This window comes from Toxorhynchites rutilus, chromosome 2 (genome assembly GCF_029784135.1).
Source record: "Toxorhynchites rutilus septentrionalis strain SRP chromosome 2, ASM2978413v1, whole genome shotgun sequence".
Classification (NCBI taxonomy): Eukaryota; Metazoa; Arthropoda; class Insecta; order Diptera; family Culicidae; genus Toxorhynchites; species Toxorhynchites rutilus.
In genome coordinates this window covers 341,824,590-341,844,235 of record NC_073745.1, presented here as the reverse complement: position 1 = coordinate 341,844,235, position 19,646 = coordinate 341,824,590, and the positions used below count along the sequence as shown (strand labels likewise).

General features: G+C 37.8%; 1 protein-coding gene across 6 annotated transcripts in view; it reads left to right on the top strand.

Annotated features, from left to right (window-relative positions):
- Positions 1-19,646, top strand: part of LOC129766116 (uncharacterized) — a 326,710-nt gene that overhangs the window by 83,948 nt on the left and 223,116 nt on the right. For 5 of the 6 annotated variants that reach the window (XM_055766579.1, XM_055766573.1, XM_055766577.1 and 2 more), the window contains one exon: positions 18,371-18,510. The gene's annotated coding sequence lies outside the window, so the exon portion shown is untranslated. The remainder of the gene's footprint in view (positions 1-18,370; positions 18,511-19,646) is intronic. The other variant, XM_055766575.1, reaches the window with a different exon arrangement.

The following is a 19,646-nucleotide window of genomic DNA, read 5'->3' as shown; positions in this document are numbered from 1 at the left end:
CATCACATCATCGATTACGACTCATGGAGCTTGGTTGGAAGTGATAATGGATTTATGAATCATTGCAAAATTGATGATAATATTTCAAATTTTATCAACTACCATTGTATCCATCAGCAAATACTGTGCGCAAAATTTTAAAATCCGATGATGTGAGGGATTTGGCACCAAAATAGTCAATTTAGTTAGTTAAAATATATATCAATATAAATATACGTATGAAAAGCAGTTTGCAGAAGCGCAAATTCAGGACAAGAGAATTGTGGATCAAATATCGAATAATTATCATTACACCCCGAGGTAACAATTTTTTTTCAAAAAAGAATTGCCATTGAATTTATTGGCTACTGCCAATAAATCATATCCTCAATAGGTGGGTGCATGATCTCGTTTTTCATTGTGTCATCATAGCGTATCAAAATGAATAAAATTTGAAACATCAAAGAAAAAAAACTGAAAACACTCTTAAAAGCACACTGTGGAGACGAGATTTAAAGCAATTAAAAAATATTGTGACTAAATCATCAGATTAAAACAGATGAATACGACCGTTATGCAGATTAAATTTCTTTGTTACGAAACGAGTTCAAAAGAAGATTTAAAGGTATTCCAAAAATAAAATAATTCATAATACAGGGTTTTCCATTTCGGGCTTCCGAAAGTATACAGCCCTGCGCTGACAACCGTTTGACATAGCTGTCAACCAAAGCGTCATATCGTTAGTTGAATGTCTGCCATTTTCCAATATGGATCGTTTTAGCATCGCACAACGTGTTAATTTTGTTAAATTATACTATAAAAATGATGAAAAACCGGCAAATGTTTTTCGAGCATTACGGACGGATTACCTACAGAGCACACAATCGCTAATGTAGTGCGTAAATTCGAACAAACTGGATCCGTAGCGGATATTGTGAAACCTGTGCATCATCGTAATGTGCGTTCGGCCGAAAATATTGCTACTGTTGCTGCCAGTGTGGAGGATGACCCGAATGTTTCGATTCCACGGCGTGCTCAGCTATTGGGCTTGTCAAACACATCATTGTGGCGAATTTTGCATATGGACTTGCACCTACATCCATATAGAGTCCAACTGGTACAAAAATTAGAGCGTGGTGACCATGGAATGCGTCGGGCATACGTCGATTGGGTGAACGAACAACAGCAACAAAATGCTGAATTTTCGCATCAAATTTTCTTCAGCCATGAGGCACATTTCGAGCTCGGTGGCTATGTGAACACCCAAAATTTCCGTATATGGGGCTCAGAAAATCCACACGTGATTGTTGAGAGGTCATTGCATCCGCCAAAAGTCACTGTTTGGTGCGCATTATGGTCTGGTGGAGTCATCGCTCTTGATTTTAAAAGTATTTCAATTCCAAAAATATGTTTACTGTACTTGGAATTTACTTTGCGAGGAAATGTGTTGTAGATAACTTTTTTCGGATATACTTATACCCGAAAACAATATTTTCTACTGTGAATACCAATCGAAACAAAACATCGCTCTCCTTTGACAGATCACTATTTGGCAGCCTGTTTGCAAATAAATTTGAGTGCATTTGAACAAAAATATGAAAAAACATGTCGAAAATATACAACCTAATGTTTCCAGTGCTTTATCAGATACAAAACAAACATTCAGGATAAAATGTGTTTGAAATAAAATTGTTCGCAATGAAAATAAAAACATGAAAATTAAAAATGCCTATTGTTATTATAACTAACTAGTTTTTGAGAAGAAATAATTATTTTCGCTACATAAACAACATTTTATAATCAAACTATTACTTATTAACGATGACTTAAAAAATATATTGTATTGGTAGGAAGGGGTGGTGAGAAGTTTGGCCACCCCTGCTATAGCAGATATAGCATCAGATTTTTCATTTATAACGAGGGACTGACTAACATCTATGAGCATGGATCAATTGGATAAGGTCATGGATCAGATGTTGAAACAGAGGAACTTGTATCAAATGTGGAAGTGTTTAAGACGCAGCCGAAGGACCAATTCCCTGACCTGAACTCTTCGATACCGTTAGGTATCTTGAACATTATGTTCAGATATTCTCCCGATGCATTTTATTCAAACATCGAGACGGCGCTATGCATTTTACTGACGCTTCCAGTTACAGTGGCATCGTGCGAACGCAGTTTCAGCAAGCTTAACCATTTGCGGTCGGAGTTAATTTCCCTTGAAAGAGATTATCTCTTTCTTCCACGATAATAATCTTTTATTTACACCGATTACCGTTGAATATTATTCACAAAAACTGCTTGTTATTTCGTGAACAAGACATTGGAATTCGTTCAGAAAAAGTGTAAACTATTACATATGGTTTGATAAAGTATTTAGTATGATTCATTGCTGTGGTGGCTGAGAGCAGACAAACGACCGCAAAGGGTTGAATTGATTGAAAATTATCTGCGTTCTAAAATAAGCCAAGAACGACTCAATGGCTTAGGAATTCATTCGAACGAGAAAGAATCACTACGACTTTGATTTCGATGCCTTTTTGGACCATTTTGCTTCAGCTAAAGCACGCAAGGCTAAGATTTGGCTAGAGAATAAGCGAAGCTGGTAATGATAATCGATCTGATCCGCGGATAGTCAGGGTTTTACTGTAGTTTGTTTTAGTTTGCAGCCTGAGCCTGTAAAAATAAACGGATTAATAAAAAAATGTATATTACACAGAATTGCTCTTACGATATATGTTATAACATATACCAAAGCTACTATTCTCGATGACTTAGAATGAGACTAATAATAAGAATAAAACAAAGGAACGCACAATGCCTAGCCACCCATTGAAAGTAAATCAGCTTTATGATTTCATATGTACTCAAAATATCACGAAATCGTAAGCATTTTCAACGTTTCATTGTTTCTTCCCCATAAACTTCATATTCAATGTAAACGATGACGACATATTTTTTTCTTGTTAACCGATCCAATAAACTTCGTTTACTATTGATGAAACTACGTAAAGCTGTACCAGTTCATGTGACACCTACATCAGAGCTTAGAACCACGAAAGTGATGATGTTTGTATTTCTACGCGCTTAAAAGTGATTATTTTTATTAATTTCTATTAAAATCGGAATTTTTAAGTTTGATAATGCATACAGGTTATGTGTTCTAACTTCCGAACACTTTTCAGAAACTCATGCTGTTGGTTGTTGTATCTGATTATGCAGGGGATTCCGTTCGGCCGATACGAGAAAGATATGTACTATTTGAATATGCCACCCACCGTTTGCCTAGTGAGAAAATGTAAATTACAACACTTATACCAAGTCATTCTTCGTACATTGCGTTTCACAACTATAGAACCACTCATTTTTTCTGAGTTTCCAAGGATACGTAAGAAGTCGGTTGAATTGAAGTATATAGTGTAGGATATAATAGCTGTCTTCATTTAAAAGACTTTCAACTTTATTGTTGTGTTCAGGCGCAAAACAATCAAAAAACTAAAATTCCAATGTTTCATAACTATAGAACCAAATGGAAAAAAACACACTCCTTTACAAAATTAACGTCAATTTCACATGAATTACAATAAATTTCTAATTCGTAGGTCATCTTTAGTTCTCAATCAGTTCAAATATCCCATTCGGGGTGGTTTTGACCAAGCTGCGCCATGATGTAGTGTGTATCTCGTTCTACGCAGAGGATACTGCTCGTTCAAGCTCTTTAAATCACTCATACTGCTTGTAAGCTGCATCTACTATTCGTACGATCACTCCTCATAAGCTCTTAATAAGGTTTTGATCTGGTAAACAAGCTGACCAGTCCAGAATCTGAAGCCCCTGTTCAATAATCCATGCCTTGACTTTCCGGATGTTATGAATTGATGTCAAATTACCTAATTGTCACGGTGTTTTTGAAGCAAAAACAGAAGCAAATGATTCTGAAGTACTTCATTGAACTTCTGACTGTACATTGGTGTTGATGGAAAACTATCTGAACCGAGTCGTTTGGAAAATATATTCCTCAAACCATCAAACTGCCGCCTGCAAAGTTACGAGTTGAAAAATTACATGACACGTTCCGGAAGTCCTTCCAGCATGAAAAAATTCTATTCATGTTGGAATTCTTTTTATCAGAGAAGTTCTCCTGAAATAGTGAAACCCATGGGATTAGCGTCCACATTAGTCAGAAGTGCAAAGAAGTACTTCAGAAACATTTACTGCTGTTTTTACATCCAAAACAATGTGATAATTGGGTAGTTTGACATAAATTCATGATATTCGGAAAGTCATGTCATGATTTAATGAATAAGGGCTTCAGATTCTGGACTGGTTGTTTACCAGATCAAAATTCTATCAAGAACTTATGAGGAGTGATCGTACGAATAGTAGATGCAGCTTACCAGCAGTATGGGCGATTTGAAGAGCTTAAACGAGCGTGGAACCTCTGCGTAGAACGAGATACACACTACAACATAGCGCAGCTTGGTCGAAACCACCCAGAATGGGTTGTTTGAACTTATTGTGAAACAAAGATGACCTACGAATTACAATCTTATTGTAATTCATGTGAAATTGACGTTTATTTTGTGAAGGAGTGAGAGTTTTCCATCTGGTTCTATAGTTATGAAACATTGGAATTTTAGTTTTTTTTATTGTTTCGCGACTGAACACAACAATAAAGTTGAAAGTCTTTTAATTGAATCGACTTCTTACATATCTCTGGAAACTCAGAAAAAATGAGTGGTTCTATAGTTGTGAAACGCAGTGTATGTTATAAATGAATCAATGCAAAATGATGATTTACTAACTTATTCAATGTAGAAAAAGCTTCTAAAATATCCGGAGATACGGATTCGAGGAGGAGACGGACAAAGCCAAGATCCTGGCGGACGAACAGATACAGAAAGAAGCGGACTAAGTACTCACAGTCACTTTAAGAGCGCTTGCTTCAATATTCGGCCGAAATAATTGTCCCAGTCGGCAAGCTATGCATAGTTTAATGGCCAAATTTGAGTCTATTTTTTGTTGGGCGTTCTCGTGCCAACAAAAAGCCGGGCCGGGCAAGAAGCAATGAAAATATCGCAGCCGTAAGAGAATCCATCCGACATTCTCCCATATCTTCCAAACCTCATCAGGGGCTGTCCACATACCACGTGGACAACTTGAGGGGGGGTAGGGGTTTCGAAAACGTCCACGCTTGTCCACGGAGAGGGGGAAAGGGGTGTAGATAATGTCCACGTGGACACTCTAAATACATAATTTTAAAAAATCACATCTGTAGTTAATAATAAATGAAATTTATTCTGAATTTCCGAGAAATTTGTCGGTATTTATCAAGAAAAAGGTTGAGCTGTCTGATTGTGCTTCCCGGACGAAAATCGATATTTTTGATACAGTTGAACTTCTTTGCTAAATTGTGTATCCTGATGGTATCGCACATTAACCGAGAGCGATCGATTTATTTTCATTGGTTTAAGATTACAATGCCGAAATGACAGGATGGAGACACCGTCAAAGCATGTTAAAATGTTGTAATATTAGAAATACACGACATTGTTTTTCTAGATGGGGCTTTTGGTTCAATTTCCGCTCTTTATGTAAAAATCGTTTCGCCTTCATCTTTCGAAAACTCGCAAGGCGAAAATGGAACACAAACAACAAATTCTTTTATGGATGCACGAACTGTATCTCGCGAGAAGTGTTCTTTGCAGCGATGCTCTTCTTCGTTCTGGAATACGCTTTTATTGGGTTGCCCAGGAAGTTCATGCCGTCTTGTAATGATAATCGAAACGAGACGCTGATCATAAATAAACCCCAGTACACGACATATGAATTAGCAGCTTAATTGCAGATACAGTAGAACTCCGATTATCTGCGTAATAGCCTGGCAAGGTCACTGCGAATAACGAAAATCGCGGATGACGAGTCAATGGACTAAAAATGGGGTGCAAACACGAAATAAAAATATTTCAGCATGAAAACTATGTTTTATGAATACAGAAATCATTAAGCTCTCCATCTGTAAGGTCGTGCACAAATAATCTGAAAGCGATCAAAACTAAAGAGCAAGTGCCACCATATCACTGACAAACCGGATCATCCGTTCGTGGATAACCGGGGTATCTTCAGTATCTTCAGTATCTCACCTGGTGAAGCCTGGTCACGTAAAACGCTACAATGTTTGAGTTTTACACTATTATATCAAAAAACATTTAATGGATTTAAAGGTATTTAAATCAGCTCATATTTTCAAACTCACAATTTTCAAAAAAATCTTGACTGGTGAAGCAAAATTCAAGCATTCACAGAAATGTTGAGTGAAAAAAAATCTTTTGGCCAGTCAAATAAACTGCATAGCTGTCCTCAAAGTATGTGTCCACCAGGAGGAAGGCATTCTTCAGATTATCATTTGTCCAGGCCGGTGGAAGGAATAATTAAACGCCAAGAACTTCGACTTATTGGATATAATGAAAAGCACGTTGCGCAGTCTTTCGACAAAAAAGCAGAAGTTCTGCGTTGATGGAATTTTCAAGTTGCGCAAAGAACTACATAACACCACACAGCTTTTTATTATCTTGAACACTGAGGTCTTGTTTCGCTTCAGCTTTTCTTCGATGATTTCAATTAACTGAATTCAGCTAACGATGTTATTGAATTTATTGTTTGTGTTTCACCAAAACTTAAGCAGCCCAGCCAGTTTTCGTCAGGTAACGCTACAAAATGTCCCAGAAAAGAATCACAAGTGATGTTTTGATATAACATAAATATAACGTAAGTACAACGTAAATGGAATTTGGATGAAACTAAGGAGTTATACAAATAATTTCACGAACAATGTTGGGAAACAAATCGAAACATTGTGTACAAACCGCTACTATTGATAAACTATTAATAAACTATTTTTAACAATGTTAAAACATAGCATAGAAAATAGAAACAAACCTGAAAGGGAATTTACTCACAGTTCAATGACTTTCCCGATTTTTATTCAAAAAAATGAACAAATGTCCACGTGGTCAACAGGGAGAGGGGTATAGAAAATGTCCACGTTTGTCCACGGAGGGGGAGGGGGGTGTCTAAAATCGTGCTTTTTTGTCCACTTGGTATGTGGACAGCCCCTTATGGTGTATTTTGAGAATGTATCTGGGGCTACATCATCACAATATCAAATGAACTCAAGAGCTAAAGCCAGCGATGGAATACATTTCTAGCTAAATAGCTTTGTTAACAAGAAAAATATGCGTTGTTGGTCAGATGCACACACACAAAGGTGATTCGAGAAACATCATTGTTTCGTCTGAAATTTCTGGGTTATTACAAATTAATAGTCACTCTTCTCTAATACGGAACGTATATTTAGAAATAACAAAACACACATACTTTCACGAAAAACAACAACGGCGTTCGATAAAATTTTAGCAAATGTAAATTTAACGAGCCTTTATCCCGGCTATTAACTTCAAACCATTCGAATTACATGAAGCCATCGTCGACAAGCAAACTTTCACTTCCACCGACGCCGCCGCCAACAACGACGCTGGGACAGTTGCCTTCCGTTCGATTTCATTCGTAAAAGTGAAAACAACTTCCAATTAAGTCTAATTTCCTCACGAAGAACCCATGTAGTCACCGGAGTAGTAGTGCCTGCCAATTTATTTCCTCTCTAGCAAACATATTTAGCCGCCGCGTCCACCATATAGCGGCGGTCCATGTTCGGATAAGTCCTCCGTCGATGACAAGAATCACAAATGCCAATAGCATTTATCACTGTCAATTCTCACACGCTGAGGTCGTTGTCGGAGGTGACGGTGGCGGCGGGGTCGGTTTCATGGGATCAGCCAGCCTTTGCTTGGAACTGTGCGGCCACCGACGAGGGGCGGCTGATTGCAACATGTTGAGTGCGCGCGCTTAAGTACCCAATGTCGCGAGGCTTTGTCTACGGGGCCGAGGTCTGATTTAGGGGTCTCGTGCCAGCGGCTCGTGTGTGAGCTGAGCTGCCTGAAGCAGCAGCATTTCGAAGGTCTATTGAGGTTACGTGATGCCTTCTTACTTCTGTATACGTCGCCACCACTTGACTGCGGTTTGCACATGATTCGATGCTCAAAGATGTGATGATTAAGCAGTGAATAATAGTCTCAATATCGCAATGTTTATTTACTTAAAAAGGGCTTTATAGTGATGCATTGTGACGCACGTTCCGAGAAAATAATACGCCATTATATCTGGTAGAAATGGGAATTGCATTTTAATGTCTTCTAAATTATATTATAATAAGTAACGCAGGTGGAATACAAATGCGGCGCCCAACATATGATTTTCCTGCTAGTTAATAAGTATTATTACTTATTTCCTGCATCCGCACTCTCCACGCCACCCAATGTTCCAATTAATTCATACCATAGTATGTACCACTATAAGACGCCAAGCTTTCGATTTCATTTCACCGCGCGAAGCTTTTTCTCCCATTTGGACCACATTTCGCATACGCCAACCCAATAATGAAAGCCCTTCTCTTTGCTGATAAATAATCGGTCCACTCGGTCTCGGGCGAAGTCGCTTCTTTTCGCTGCTCCTCATCAGTGATGCCTGATTTACGAAAATATATCCTCTTTTGATTTTTATGAACATTCTGATCCGTAGCCGGAAATTACAGATTTGTTTCAATTTTGTTGTTCATTGGGTGTCTCGACTCAGAGAATAATCTGATTTTAAGGGGAGTGAAGAGTAAGAATGAACCCTATGAAGCTATTTAGGTGCTGTCCACATATCACGTGGACAGAAAAAGAACCATATTAGACTCCCTCCTCCCCTTCCGTGGACAAGCGTGAACATTGACTAACCCCTCTCCCCCTATTATCCATGTGGATATTCTTCCATATTTTCATATTCAACTAGATCTAGGGAATTATATGATAACGCCTACCGTTCTGAATCATATTTCGGACGCTTAAGGCATCTGATGCAGAAAACAGATCTAAACTTTATGCACAGGTATTATTTGGTTGATATTTTTAATAAATTAGTTCAACATGCTTTTAAGCTTTCTACTTTGGTACCTATTTGATTGAAAACATAAAAAAAATCATCGAATAAAATGCTTTTCAAATGAAGCGAATAAGAATCGAGCTTCGGACACTATTTATAAAAAAATCAAATTTCGGACAGATTGAATTCAAATTTCGGACACTTCATTTTGTATTTTTTTGAACGAAAATTACATTACACTTGATTATATTTTATAGTCAACTGTGAACTGTTAACGATGATGAGAACTGATGAAACACGGGAGAAATTTAAATTTTTATGAATAGGTAAATTCTACGTGCTCACGCTAAGGAAACGTCAAACACAAACGTTAATGAGTAGTGTTGTAAGATTTCTGCCGATTATGTTATAATTTAAATGTAGTTCTCATGTGAAATGACAGTGAAACCAAGGGATTATTCTAAAAAAGCAATTGTGATATTAATTTAATAGTTATATCATCAGTGCATTAAGCATTTCAAGATATTAGAACAAAGTGTCCGAAATAGGATGTTGTCCGAAATATGATTCAGAACGGTATTTTAAGTTTGTTTCATGTTATATTTTATGTTATTCAATTTATAAAAACAAAAGAAAGGAACTCAAGAAAATGAATGATATATTCAAAAGATCTGTATCCTTTTTCTCTTGCAACTGGCACTGATATCTTATGATTCTAATTATCTGTCCGTTGCGAAATATGATCTTTTTACAAGAAAGGCAGATTCATTTTCGATCTCGATTTTCGATTCACTTTCCTCAACTGTGTCCTTGTTCAGTCCCGGTATCTCAGCTGATGGTTGTCGTGAACACTATACATCTCGTATCTCGTGTTCAGAGAATTTTCAGAGGTCACGGTTCACTCCATATTTCGATAATACTTCATCAGCGTATTGATACCAATGTTTCTTTTCATATCCTTTTCACCTATTCTGCATGTATTGACATCCAAAGTTATCGTGAGACGAATCAATTCAGACTCAATGAAGGCTTTGAAGCCACGCAATATTGCATTATTTTGGGACCTTAAAATTAAATTTCTTGTATACTCATTTCCAAAAAATGACAAATTTTAATTTCATTTTTTTTGTCACATGATCTATTCTACTGATCTCACTGATAAGGATAAGGTGATCTGATAAGGGCCTATCAACAATTTTTTATGAATTTTTATGAATTATGAATGTTCTTATGAAGTGAAGTTAACGTTAATAACAATGTTTGCTGCGAACGGATTTTGACGATCTACGTACCAATCGAATCGGAAATTCTCTAAGATTTGTCTGATATGCTATACATAACAATTCCATAGTCTGTAAATGGTTTTAATTGATGCAATCTGGAAGCATTCCTATTTTGCCATACATTTTTTTGACGTAGGATTACGTCTTTCGGGAACATATTGGGGTACAAATTGAAAATCGAGAATCGAGCACATCGCGAAAATTGTCCAATTTCAAACGCTTATTGCTCAGTCATTTCATGATGGATTGATGAAATTTCTGCGTCAATCGATTTCGGCACTACATAACAATTTTTTATATTGAATAAAATAATATATATCATTAAACTAACTATCAAACAATTGAAAAATCTCAACCCCTATCCTAACGGAAATACCCACTTCTGATTGGTCGAAATTGACGACACATGCGGCAGTTCCCTAACAGAGACATCAAAACCAAGCTGCCTAGGGGAAATCGGCATTGCAAATACATGAAAGTAGGAGGAGCTTTTGCTCCCGCCGAGATGTGTTCCCAAACAGAGACATCAAAACCAAGCTGCCTGATGGAAATCGGCATTGCAAATACATGAAAGTCGGGGGCATTTTTATATTGCAAGTAAGAAGAGTGATACGAATAATTCTAGCAAATAAAATTTAAATTTGGAACTTTAATGTTGGTTGCTTCGTGTAACTCTATATCAATGTCCGATCGTGTATTGTGAAAAATTTAGCACAAGGGTAGGTGTTAAATTGTATACAAGCCGTTGTGTTAACCATTTCCCGTACAACATAGAGTCTCACTACATATAGTACATATAGTATTAGGTATTGTTAGTCCAATTAAAATTCTCATTGGGTTGAATAAACAATCAGAAAGTAAAAATTATAAAATAAAATTACCTTTCCCATTTCAAATATATTTTCGCTATATTAAAGTAACATGTTTTTACTGATAAGAAAAATTGATAATTGTGTTCGGTATTAATAATTATATTATATTACATTGGTGAATTTTTTTTCTTTATTTCATCAATACATATCACAAGAGGCATCTCGTCTAGGATCATAGAGGGCGGTTCTCATCATATCTCGTTCCACTTCGGTATCCTTTATCTGATACGCACCATCCAACGAATGTTTATCATCCTTCTGTCATCATCGCCCGTTAAACACTGGTGGAATGAACAAACAATACCCAACAACCAAACAAAACGGCCCTTTTCAGGTCCACCTAATCATTATCAAAGAGTTTAACGAGTAATTATCCAAAATGAACAGATAACCTAACGGAATCCTACGTCAATTATGCGGTCGTGTCTCGGACACAACCCTACTGTGACTTTTCTGTTCATTTGTGTGCTTACCCAACCTTGCTGTCGATAACGGGCAACATATGCAGCCGCGAAAGGACATAGGACAGAAGCTAAGAGATATTCTTAGTAACGATGAAATTCAGGAGAATAATTTCATAGAATTTAAAAAAAAACTGAACATTACAAAAAAATATAAGGAATTTTAAACATAAAATAAGAAACAATAGAAGCAAAAAAAATATCGGAGACGAATGAATAGTATGATTTAAAGTCTCCGTGATCAACGGAAAAGAAGAAGAGTAGAAACAACTAAGGAGATAGCAAAAAGAGAACATTTGCGACGTAGACTCCACCCTTGCAAAATAAGTACGCTGTCACTGAGGAATATTTTTAGTCTCTTTCTATATTTGAAACAGCGAACATCGCTTGTTCTGCTCGTTTTATGTCATCTTCGTTCCTCCTCAAGCTGTGGACGCGAGTGAATATTGCAATCAGCACATCAAGTCGAGACTTGGCAAAGCAGGCGTAATAATTTTTCTCGCTACATTATGTAGGGAAAAATCAAGTGATTTAGTTTCACGTTCTAGTCGTTAAACTGTCCCCACCCAATTAGGTACATATAAAGGTGGATCAGTAGGCGAAGTGTATCTGTATTGGCAAGCAAAATATCGCGTCGTTATTATTTGCATTCAATAAGGAATGTATATGGAAGAAACTAAACAATGTTGAAAGTACTCACGGTTGCATGATAATTTGGGCCGAAATTCTCATGAAATCATTCAACTGGTTGTTTTTTAACAGATTACAATTATATCGTGGCTTATTTCGATAATTCATGTGGTAAAAAGGTCTAGAGAGCAGTCGTATGCTTAGTTCTCGAAAGCAGTAACAATTTCGGTGAAATTTTGATTAGCGATTATAATCTCACAACATACACTGACACTGAGAGCCTTGGAAACATCAACTTCATAGCGATAAAATAATGAAACTTCGTTTGTTTCTATGAACGTGGGGGAGTGAAAATGGCTCATGGAAATATCACTTTTATCTGCCTTTTTCGACGCTATCACATTAGCCTCATGTCGAGTTTCGAGCGACATAGCATGTACCATAACTATTTCGCAAATAGTGACGTCATTCGTTGTGTTTATCTTTGATTGCCCATCGCATCCATGTAAAAGTGCTATTTTCAGGAAGTAATTTATCAATTAAAAACGTACATTTTTGTAGAGCTCCCGCTGAATATGAGGCTAATGTGATAGCGTGAAGTGAATATTTGTGAAATCACGTCGAAAAAGACGGATAAAAGTGATATTTCCATGTGCCATTTTCACTCCCCCACGTTCATAGAAACAAACGAAGTTTCATTATTTTACCGTTATTAAGTTGATGTTTCGAAGGCTCTCAGTATCGGTGTTTATGTTGCGAGATAATAATCGCCAACTAATCAACATTTCACCGAAAATGTTACTGCTTTCGAGAACTAAGCATACGACTGCTCTCTGGACCTTTTTACCACATGAATAATCGAAATAAGCCACGATATAATTGTCATCTGTTAAAAAAAAACCAGTTGAATGATTTCATCGGAATTTTGGCTCGAATTATCATGCAACCGTAAGTACTTTCAACATTGTTTTGTTTCTTCCATATACATTCCTTATTGAATGCAAATAATGACTACACTATATTTGGCCTGCCAATACAGATACACTTAGCCTACTGCTCCACCTCTATATGTACCTCATTGGGTCCCCACCAAGAATGACATCGCATCGCAGTACAACTGCAGGTCAGTATGGTCAAAATCATCAAAAAAAAAGTGCACCAAGATAAATGAAAAATTGTGATAGATGTATGAGCGAAACTAAGTATTTAGGTTGTTTGATTGGGATGACTTCCTTTTCCTTAAGACTCAGTTAAATAAGAGAAATCGGCAACCAGGAACGATGTTTCCGATTGCTTCTCTTTCGTATCATATGTACGAGTTTTAGCTGTTCCAACATTATATTTCAGATAGCCGTGTGAGATAGCTGCTGCTTGGTAATCCAACAAACGGAATTCGAATTCCATCGGAGCAATCAATTCTCTTGATAATCGACCACCACTCGTTTTAATACGTTGAGCCCCGAATTGTTCTTACTGCGCTTTCCACTCGCATCAAAAGCGTGTTCACAATATCAGTGTCGGTCCCAGCTCCCAAAGAAATTTATTGTATGAAGAGAAAATAGTCAGCAATTCGACTAGAAAATAGTAACATTTTGTAAACATCCGAAAACAAATCATATATACTTTTATTATCTTACTTTGTATCCGTCAGTCCCAGTCAGTCAAATATTCTCACATATTGAAATGGTGGATCGTGAGGTTATAAATGTAATAAAGAACCTCACAAATATTTTCCGACATTCATTTTTCTCTGTATCTGTAGAAATCGTACATTCGTGCGACAACAGTCGTATATGCTGCAAATACAAATAGTATATTTATCCAAAACAATTCGCAAGCATCCGTCATGTAAATGCTAGTTAGGCGAATCAAATATCACCCAGAATCTGGGATATATGATGATGTATGTGCTATAGTTATACGATTTAGCGTTTGCAGGGCATTCTTCGATATCGAAAAACAGAGAATTGTGAGCCATCTGAGGAAGCCATATGCATAAAACCATATTCAAAGAAGATTATCTTTTGCATAAAACCGAATTCATGATTATTAACACAATTTACCTGTGTTTTATTTCAATTAAAAGATCCAATTTTCATGTGAAGACCGTGTTAAATAACTTAAATAACAGAGTGAAGACACAGAATAACGAACTTTATTGGGCGAAGATGACGGCCGAACATAACCACAACTTGTAGAAAAATTTGAGGTTCACTAATCAGCCGTTTTTCGACGTTCAAAACCTATGGAAAAAGGTATTCTGAATGTTGGAAAATGAACTCCAAATAATTTAACCGACAGACAACAAGAAAGCCGGAAAAGAAATTGCGAAAATTTAAACAAAAACACAATGTAAAGTGAAAACAAAAAAGGCAATGTAAAGTGATTTTTTCATGATGACAATACCGTGTCACACTTAAATTTTTACGAACATTTGCGAAAACGACTATTTTTTATTTATTTTTTACCTTATGTGTTTATTTAGTTTCATATAGCACTTCAGCAGTGACAGAGCCAAATTTATTCGTGTACATTTTGTATCTTATCGGTAACATGTTGTGAATTCCATAATGTCGCTCTTTAGGCGTAAGATTATTCCTGTTGTTCAAATGTCCATAGTTGGACCATACACAGCGGGATAGTTGATATGAGTTTTCAATTTTTGTGTTATTAATAACACAAATTTCCGATATTTCTTGCTGCAGGCAGCAAAGCGTATGTGAACGGTGGGAGGCGGAGATCGCCGTCACATGATGATTGTTGCGTGAACGTAATTATTCTATAACAATACACAGATGATCAAATTGAGGGCGTTCAGTTTTGAGCTTATGATCGTTTGCTCAGTAGCGGACATGCAACCAATCGGGCTACGAAGACCCCCGAAAATGGCTCGATAGTCGGTTTGACTTAAAAATAAAAATTATTTCTGGTGAGGCATTCATAAATTGCTTGAATGATGATAAAATGTACTGCTTTCAATGGCCATTACTTCCAATTAAATGATAGAAACCATTCATGCACAAGAAACGTGTCTTTTCAATGGAACCCTAGATAGCGTACAACAATCTTATATATTGGTATTTGGGATTTTCGTGATATTGAGCTCAATGGTCTTAATCAACATAATAAATCCTCTCACACTGTTCTGCGACTCGTTCTTTAACGCCAAACTGATATGTTTTTTACTTCCGCTATGATTTTTTTTCGAAGTATTCACAAAAAACTTTTTTTTGAAGTTTGCTGATATGTGTATAGAAATTTTTCCTGGATCCTGGTGGAATGAATGATCCTCCACTGCCAATGAAAATAGCTCAGTCACCTACAGTTTGTCAGTTATTTTCACAAAAGCTTCAGTGAAGAAGTGAAAAGAATGTTGTCTCTTAAATCCATGAACCTGTTGGAACATGTCGATCTTCAAGTATAACATTGCGCCAATCGATCGATTTATCCAATCGATCATTTGATTCGAACTTCAGTGCGATTTGAAATTCTAGAACATCTTATAAACATAACAAACGATTGTATATTTTTCTGCTGATGACTGATCGTTCGAAAAAAAACATTTATCAATTTGAAAAAAAAAAGACGGGTGGGTAATGTCGGGGACATAACCGGAGTGACGTAGGACTATACAAAGGGGACAGCTTTTGTTAAATATATATTTTAAATATATTGTTTTATTTTCTTCTCCTACGTCTCCTACCTATCTACCTGAAAAATGGATTAGTTTACTGTTTACTCTTTATGAATATGTTGATGGTTCTGAAAAGAACCTTTGGTGTTGTGTTTTTGTTATCACTCGATATTCCCATCTTGTTCGGTTAAACCTTCCTGTTTAGCTATTGCGTTTGCCACTCGCCACAGCTTTCACAGTTGGAAAATTTCTTCCCATCCAGCTTGTGACATGTTGTTCAGTAAATTACATTTAATGCGACGTGCCGGAGAAACACTTTGCCACTCACTGAAACTAATTGTTGCCTTGATGAGCGCCGAACCGAAGCTGCTCTGTTCTTGATGCGGGTTTTCTGATTGTCGTGAGCAGCTTTGCAAGCCAACTCGAGCACTCCGACGGCCGAAACTCTATAATCGCTGTTAGCTATACTGGTGCTCCGGCACCAATCCGTTCGTCCTAGTTACCCTTGCGGAGCAATCAGTGAATGCGACCAACAGGGAACTGGAGACCTGCACGGTTCGAGTGAGACTTTGCCTTTCCCTTAACTTGTCCTCCTTTGTTACGTCCACGTTGCCGATGCCGTACAACCACACGGGTTTACGGTTTGAAAGAAAATAAGATATTTTTTTGGGGTCCGCGTGTTTTATACTCTAGCGGTACACACTCACAGGATAGAGACAAATCGGTAGACTTAGCCAGAGGGACGAGTCCAACGAGGCGAACGAATGAGCGTTAAAAGGGAGCGATGGCAAAAAAATACATTCATTACGATTTGTTCGCTCGTTGGATTCACATGCAGGCTAAAAAGGGTCCTTTTCAGGATCACAAAATTATCTTCAATCTAAAGAGTTTATTGTTTTGTTATCACTCGATATTCCCATCTTGTTCGGCTAAACCTTCCTGTTTAGCGATTTGTTGCCACTCGCCACAGCTTTCACAGTTGGAAAATTTCTTCCCATCCAGCTTTGTGACATGTCGTACAGTAAATTACATTCAATGCGACGTGCCGAAGCGCCACTCAGTGTCGCATTGGAGGCGTTTTTAACCTGTAATTGAACATTTGCGATGACAGTGGTACAGTGTCGACATTCAATGGGGGGTCTAAATTTGGATCTCTATGTTTACAAAAATGTCCAACTAAATAAGTCGCATTACATGTCCGTCCAATTAGCTAAATGTCGAACTAATTGTAAATTACTGTACTTTCAATCTGGAAACAATTTAAGAATTGGTGAAAATTGAATAATCAGGAAAGTCCCCAACTATCAATAAGCTCAGAACAACTGCCAAATTCACATACTCATCAGATCCTGGCAAACAAATGATGAAAAAATCAATATGGATAATGTTTTAGAAAGCATTGAACTGTATTTCCTAAACTCTTTTTTGGAAGGTTTAATGGCCCTGAAAAGCGCCTTGTTTTATGGAATGGTTCCAATTTAGAAAACTTAGTACTCGTGGTTTTGAAAAAAACCATTTCGAACGCCCTCGATGCCGCCTTGTTCTGGATTTGCCACCAAAGCAGTTTGTATAAAGAACAAACTTTTTTCTTCTGCTACCTGATGCCGTTTTGCGATTGCGTTTGCCACTCGCCACTCGCTGCAACTGCCTGTTGTCTTGATGTATTCTGTTCTGAATGCGGCTCTTCTTATCGTCGCGAGCAGCTTTGCTAGCTAACTCGATCACTTCGGCGGCCGAAACTATATAACGCCGGCTAGGTGGACTGGTGCACTGGTACTAACGCGCTCGGCCTAGCTACCCTTGCGGAGAACTCCAGATCAACACGGTTCGAGCGGGATTTTGCCTTTCCCTTCACTTTTCCTCCTTTACCATGTCCAGACATGGCTGCTTGGGTTGGTTTGTTGATGTGTTGTGATGCGAACCGATGTGGTGTACGGTTTGAATGAGAATGATCGTTACGGCAGCGGAGCGGGGATTTTTAAGCTGACTGGCTGGCTCGAGAATTACGCATGTGTGAGACTGCGACCAATGTTTCGTTCATTTTTTTCTTTTTCCTTTCCAATCGTGCTTCATTCTATTTCGCTGCTGCTCTGGTTGCCCGTTTTGGTCGGTACGATTTGAGGAGCACAAAATGGACCAATCAAAAATGGGCACATAGTGCATTTTGACAATGCTTGATATTTCACAATTATTCAATTATTTATCTCAAGAAAAATGAAATATTATTCGTTATGATAGATGCGTAGATATATTTCCTATCAATTGATGCAAAACCCTTTGCGATCTATTGAGAAATGCTCGAGTTATAAGCGTTCAAAATCTTGCATTTTCTCCTACTTGTTCAGTGCCTAGATTTCCATTTCACCCCCTATATCTTCCGGTTAGACGTAGTCCTACGTCAAAACTGGCACCACCGTTCCTCACATCTGGGCGCTGCGGTTGCCGCAGCGAGTGTCTTATGTAAGGTAAACATGAATTACGTGTTATTAAAAACATATTTCTTTCTCTCTTTCCGTTCTTTCTTTGCAGACAGAAGGAGGTCTTATCGTCGCACAGATCGCCCCGTGAATGTGAAGAATCGCTCGGGTAGCTTGGCAACGCGCGCGAGAGCGTAAATTTGGAGGCTGGCGCGTGCTTCCACACTGATTTCGCCGCCTCGATTTCCTCGGGTATGTATGCTAGTTTAGTATCGGCCACACACTCGAGAGGATTCATTCTGCATGATTGGAGATGTAATAATAACCAGACACGTATTCGGCAAGCTGCACGACCCAACCAAATTCGTTTTCGGTGGTATGAAGCCCCGTCCGGAATTATTACGCCGGCGGTGACCTCCGCCAGTCAGCCACGATGGCACATTCATTTATTCGTAATAACGCTCCCCTCTCGTAACTGACGTTGATTTGATTTTTATGTCACGTTCTTAGTAGACAAAACAATCGAGACGAATTGACGTTTTATTGGAATGAGCGCCAGGAGGAAGCGCAATACATAAACTGTGCAATAAAACCGCGAAGCGTGGTGGTCTGACTTAGGGACACTCTGGAGTGAGCCATTAGGATCAATCGATTGGGTTGGGATCACGGGGAGACTACATCGGATCAATATCCAGTAATGCCGCTAATTAGGGCGTATCAGGGCAGAGCATACATTTTTTACGGCTCGACGAATGAAACTTTATATTAAATTTTGATTTTATTTCCTCAATGATGGCGATAAAGCTGTTTATAGCTGTTATACAGAAGATGAAAAAAACACCTAAATTCGCATCACCTGAACCGGGGCGAGGAATGAGATTTAAATTCGCATATGTGAAAACTTTATTAGCCTTGTTCTTTTTTCGTACCCAGTAAGAGCTTGAAGTGTTACTTTCAATTTGGGTTAAGCCGACACTCGTTGCCTGAAAGGCGCACAAACGCGAATTTAAATTAGGTTTATATCTTCATCTGCTTGTATTGGCTATCGCAATATTCACTTGCAAAGCTCTCCCATAATCCTGGTAACATACATTTGACTTGACTTTATTACAGTTTTTACAAGCTGTATCCATCCGCAGTGTTGATACGAGATCAGAAAAAGATAGCATTAGAAATGAAAATGAAAAGTAACATTTGATGTAAGGGAAGTGCAGATAAGTCAGACAGTGGGGTAAGATGGACTTATGATTGATTTGAATAGGTACATTATGAATTTCATATTCGAGGACTGAGGAAAAAATGCCTAACTTTAACACGTTGATTCCCGAATTTTCTTGACTGCGATATTCCACTTATTACGAAATTATTCAATGTTTTCGGTTCGTCTT